We start from the raw sequence: 6,000 nt of genomic DNA, 5'->3' as shown, positions 1-6,000 counted from the left end.
TGACTTTTTTCTTGCCTTCTGTTCGTATTTAAAATCTTCCCAATCCCACAACTTCCTGCTAATATTTGCTCTATTATATGCCCTCTCTTTGGTTTATATGTCACCTTTGACTTCCTTTGTTGCCACCACCATTGTGTCATCTTGCCTTTAGAATACTTCTTCCTTTTTGCCAGTCTCTATCCAAGCTTGTACACCTCTCATCCTCCTTCACTCCGAAGTAAAAATCCCTTGCTCATTCAACCTGTCCTTATAAGGCATGCACTCTAATCCAGGCAGCATCCTGCTAAATCTCCTCTGCACCCTTTCTAAAGCATCCACATCCTTCCAATAATGACGTGATCAGAACTGAATACGGTACTCCTAATGTGGTCTAACCAGAGTTTCACAGAGGTACAACATTACCTCACAGCAAAAGAACTCAGTCCTTTGACTCATGAAGGCCAACACCTTCTTAACCGCTCTAGCAATTTGTGTGGCAACTTTGAGGGATCTATGGACATAGACCCCAAAATCCTTCTGTTCCTCCACACTGCCCAGAATCCTGCCAATCACCCTGTAGTCTGCTTTCAATTTGATCTTCCAAAGTGAATCACTTGCCATTTTTCATGATAGAATTCCATCTGCCTCTTCTCAGCCAAACTCTGGATCCTGTCAATGTCCCAGTGTGGTGATAATGTTATAACTCTAATTTTTATAAAGTCCAGTGAGTTTAGACTCTAGATGGGCAACCATTCCTCATCAGACAATTTTTTCATCAGATGAATCAACTTTGTGAACTTTCCATGAATTTGCCTCAAATGCAAATGCAAACTATCCATAATGAAAGTAAATTGACCCAGTCAATATTTGTTCATTTACTTCCAGAATTTAGCTATATTTATGTCAAGGACCCTTCATACCTTTGGGTATTTCAAAGTTATTAAATACTCACAGTACAGAAAGACCGAGGATTGAAGATTGTAGCCTAAAGGCCAAAGGCTAAAGTCAATGAGTCTGGAGGTCAAGGTCCAGTGGCCAAAACCTGGGTCTGTTTGTGTCACTGTGTGTGCATGTGTGTGACTCTGTGTGAGAGTGTGAGTATGTGGAAAGGGGTTTGCTTTACTGCTGTTGCTTGCGTTATTTTGCTGAACATTGTGGACATGCTATGTTGGCTTAGGAATGAGTGGTAACACTTGTGCGCTGGCCCCTAGCTCATCCTTGAGTTGTGTTGGTTATTAAAGGAAATAAGACATTTTGATGTACACATGATAAATAAATGAACCTGAAACTGAATCTCGATCTAAATCTGAATCCAAATCTTCGTGGCTCATTGTACCCGCTCCAATCCACAGAACTTGATACTCACGGACTTCACAGCTCAAAGTACATATGCATTATAAACCTTGAGATTCATCTCGGAACAGGCCACCGTGAAATAACCAAACACAAAGGAACCCATTAAAAAAAGACTATCAAACACCCAATGAGCAGAGAGAAAAGTAACAAATCATGCAAACGATAAATGCAAGCAAGTCACATTCTGAACTGAAGTCCACACTGAGTCCGTCCCCAGTCAGTGCAGAGCAGAGAGCTGAACAAGCACACCCCTGACACCCAACCTTTTCAATCTGGCCCGGCGCCGAAATAGTTGTCCAAACATTGGGTTCAACCGCTTCGAAACACTCTGTGGCCAGGGCCTCACTGCCGTGGTTCAGCCTGTACTTGCCCTTTCCAATTCGGCCCAGTGCTGAAATCATCATCGTCCAAACATCGGGTTCAGTTGCTTCGATATGCTCTGGGGCCTGGACCCCCCATTGATTCAGCCTGTACACAACCTTTCCTACTTGGCCCGGTGCTTGGATCAATTGAACCTGGGGTCTTCCTTGCTCTTACCTTGCCTCAGTTCTACCACATCAAATTGCCTCCAAGTCCAAAGGGAAGTCACAGACTATTGCTTGCGATGATCGTTTGCCAGAAAAAGAGCGATTAGCAAAGTATTCAGTTTGTTAAAGCACTCTATCCTTTTTAGTTGTTTTCCTGGTTTCATTTGCCACCAGCCAGAGTCTCTGAGATTCACCAGTGCCATTTTAAACCAGGTATATTTTGTGTGACTCTATGTCTATTACTATCTTATGTACGCTATATGTGACTTGTGCTGTGTATGACTGTTGGTTCTGTGTTTTGCACCTTGGCTCCAGAGGAGCTCTGTTTCATTTAGCTGTATTCATGGATATTCATGTGTGTTTGAATGACAATCAAACTTTAACTTTAACACTCACCCAGTGTGCCATGAGGATCTTGGATTGTGCACGCAAACCCATCTCCATTTAACTCAGGCAAGAGAGCTCCCCACTGACATACAACAGACCATTAGCCTTGGCAGGTGATCAGCCACACCAGTGCTGAGATGTCAAGATTGTTTAATGTCATTTCTAGTACACAGGTGTAAAGGAGAATAAAGTAATTGGTACTCCAGATCCAACGTAGCACAAGAAAAACCACAATAAGATATGAGACCCTCCGATGGTCGAGGTCAATTGCATCGTAGCTATCTATGTGATACAGAAGCCAGGGCAGTACAATATGGAGAGCAAGCTGTTGCCCATGCCACGGGATCCCCCTCTCCACACGGCTGATGGAGCAAAGGAATGGAAGAGATCAAAATATTTTCCTACCAGTGGAATCACAGGAGTTGCCAGTCAGCATTGAACTCGATGTAGGACTGCTTCAGGGTTCCCAGCTCCAGAATTTTCCTCAGGGTTTACTCCGAAGCCTTCTCCATGAGTGGGTATAGCCACAAGGTAGTAGAGGTTTGAGATCAGAGATTTCCTTCTCGTAGATGAGCTGCCAACCACAAATGATGAACCCCTGTCTGAAGCAACTGGATTTAAGGTGCCAGTAACCCATCTTTGCCCCTTCTCCTGAGCTTAGAACTTGTGTTCGTCCATCGTCGACGTCGATGAGGACCTATGATGGTGTTGAGACTAGCGCGTGATTTGGAATTAAGTGAGGGAGAGTTGTGCAGCGTCAGCCTCACTCTCTCTTCCCAATTTCCATCTGGATCCAGTGGCAAGACAGAGTTTAGACGGCTGGGGATGGACTAGGTGCAGTGGATGACCAGGACATCTTCTGTGTCTTGTCCTGCTCTACACGTTCCACGATGCTCGCAGAGACCGCCTTCTTGACTGTTGGACCTTCCATTGGTCTCGTCCGCTCAGTCTGCCGGAGTCTGTCTTCACATGCTGTGATAGACAACTCCCCATCTCACCGAGGGTTTGAGACCCGTCGGCTACCCTCACCTGGTTTAGCCGGCTTGTCAAAGCCGTTGCCTGGGGTGTGGCCGCTGTCACATGCAAACAGCTACGGGGAGCCACAGGTGAGAGCTGAGTGCCAGGTGGGGACCAAAGGTGGATTAACCACCTTGAAAAGGACGCGACATGTTCCCCCACCAGAGGTGCTACCCCTCCCTGACACCCCATACACCCCAAGCTTAGAACTAAGACACACGTGAAGGCCAGAAACTGGACTTGGTTGTCAGAGGCTACTTGAGCCACATACCTTTTGGAGCATTTAATAGGTAGTGGGTACTCCCTCCTACCCCCACCCCCCATGGCAACCTTAAGGAACCACAATAATAAGATAAAGAACACAATAATAAGAAAAACACAATAAATATACAATAAATATAAATATATAAAATAGCTGATATACGCAGATTGATTGTATGTCCATAAAGTGACTCGAGACACAAGTGTGTCTGTGCATTAGGTGACTGACAGGAAATGATAAAGTCGTTTGGTTAGGGGCGTATTGGGGTGGGTTAGTGGGTGGAGGTGTTGATCAACCTTATTGCTTGGGGAAAGTAACTGTATTTGAGTCTGGTGGTCCTGGCGTGAATGCTACGTAGCCTCCTCCCTGATGGGAGTGGGGCAAGCAGTCCATGAGCAGGGTGGGCCGGATCCTTCGTGATGTTGTTGGCACCCGAGCCCCTTGGGAATTCCATGGAGATACAACGGGCCATTGGTCCTGCCTTGGCTGGTGAAAAAGCTACAACCAGGCTTAAGATGTGAAAGCCCTTTTCCAAAATGTGAAGAACAGATGCAACTTGGGAACTGGTGTCTAGCCCTCTTGGACAGGGCGGGGTGGGTTCAGGGGAAGGGGTCAGTGGTTGGTAAAAGAGTTAAAGCTTTTGTATACGTTTAAGGCATTTCCTTGATGACATCACGGGGTGAAATCACATGGGTGCCTTTTTTTTCGCGAGAGAGACACACTTTGAAGCCCGGAGCCAAGCTGATCAGTGGCAGAGGGGATTTACTCGGCAGTCAGTCCACCAGAGTCCCGTCCGGAGGCACCAACTCACATCGAGCTGAGCTCCGCAGCCGTTCACTCTTTTGAGGTAAGGAATACCACGACTCCAGCGCCTTTTCCATATTTAATTTCACTTACGTTTGGAGGGGGTATCTGCTTTTGGGGTGGAGAGAAAAGATGCGTCTGTAAGAACACATCTTTTCAATAATAACTATTATAACTTTCTCTGGAGTCGGGATGACGAACCTATGATCTCTGGTGGTAAAGTCTGCGCACCTGAGCTATGTTGGACTCTTCTTAAGGATTCTCCAGGACTGGTTGGAAATGATGCATTTTTTCATCGTATTTCGGAGGTATTGAGGATTAAAAAGTTGAGAAAAATACGAATGCTCAAAGAGCAGTTCGCTCCAGTTTCCCGCAGGGTTCCAGTCCGTACTGGGAGGGAAGGGGAGCCGTAGGAGCTGACACCTGTGCAGGTTGTTTAAGAGATTCCTTAATACAGATTCGTAACTCAATAGCGCGAGTTCTTCCAAATATTGGGGCTATCTCGACACTTATTTAAAGAATTGAAAGGCTCATGAATTATGTTAAGATTACTGGCTATCAGATATTAGTGAGAAGAGATGATTTTCCAGCAGTAGTTCGGAACCCGTTGCACGAAAATTAAAATTTCATTCACTGAGTCTCAGCTGGAAGTTGGAATGGGAGGTGGCGGGTGAGAGTCCGGGAGTGTCAGAAGACTGATGGGCCGATTGGCCCGGCTGTGTGTTATATCATCCCGTGGGTCACCCAGCTAGCGAGCCGAAAAAACAAAAAAGTGGTCTGCATTTGCAGGGCGCTCCAAAGTTCTTCACAAACCACGAAAGACCGCGGTTGCAATTAGAGTACAGCAAGATCCCACAGCGTTGTGATTTTCACTCTGTCGTTTATCAAGGGCAAATTTTCACAGGGGCACCTGGAGATTCGAGTCCTGATGAAGGGTCAGTCGACCCATTGACGCCGCCATTCATCCATTCCCATAGGTGCTGCTTTCTTTCAGCGTTTTGTGTGTCTGTGCTGCTGGATAACTCCCTGCTCTTTTCCTAATGTTCTTTGGCGCCTACCAAAGAGGGCAAATATTTAACGTCTGAAATAAAAGGGGGTTCCGCTGAAATTGCGCGCCGCGCAGCTTCAGGCTGAATGTTCCGGCTCCTGTCCGGAATAGGACAGGCGAGGAAGCAGTGGCGGGGAACGGTTGGAGATTACGCGGCGGGAGACCGTGAAGCGAACTTCTCTCCAGCCGATTCCGGCAGAGACCTGTACAGGGGACGTGTGGCAGGTTTACCAAAAAGAAACAAGAAACGAAAACGAAAACGGCTTTCGTCTGCCGTACGGGTTGGATTTCTGCTGCTGCTGTAGACACACCGCGCACTGTTGGAGCGGGCGCTGAATTTCACTGGTAACCCTCACAAAATTCCGGAGGAGCTCAACAGGTCAGGCAGCATTTTGTGTGTACAGTATTACTTGGATTTCCAGCATCTGCAGATTCTCCATTCGTCACTAGTAGCGGGCAAGTCTGTACAGTGCACGCACTTTCGCTCCTCCATTCCCACTAACTTGCTGTGTACAGGTGTGTGAGTGTGTGTGTGTTTCCGTGTGTGCGTGCGTGCGCGTGTATTTGTGTGTGTGTATTTGTGTGTGAGTGTGTGTGTGTTTACCTGTCTGTGTGTGTAC

General features: G+C 46.6%; 1 protein-coding gene across 2 annotated transcripts in view; it reads left to right on the top strand.

Moving 5' to 3' along the window:
* Window positions 1–4,272: 4,272 nt before the first annotated feature.
* The window catches only part of LOC134346519 (tenascin-X-like), a 240,216-nt gene continuing 238,488 nt past the window's right edge, over window positions 4,273–6,000 (top strand). For both annotated transcript variants that reach the window (XM_063047926.1, XM_063047923.1), the window contains exon 1: window positions 4,273–4,375. The gene's annotated coding sequence lies outside the window, so the exon portion shown is untranslated. The remainder of the gene's footprint in view (window positions 4,376–6,000) is intronic.

The sequence above is a fragment of the Mobula hypostoma genome, chromosome 5 (genome assembly GCF_963921235.1).
Source record: "Mobula hypostoma chromosome 5, sMobHyp1.1, whole genome shotgun sequence".
NCBI lineage: Eukaryota > Metazoa > Chordata > Chondrichthyes > Myliobatiformes > Myliobatidae > Mobula > Mobula hypostoma.
Note: the sequence above shows the minus strand (reverse complement) of the source record. Positions and strands in the feature narration are given on the sequence as shown.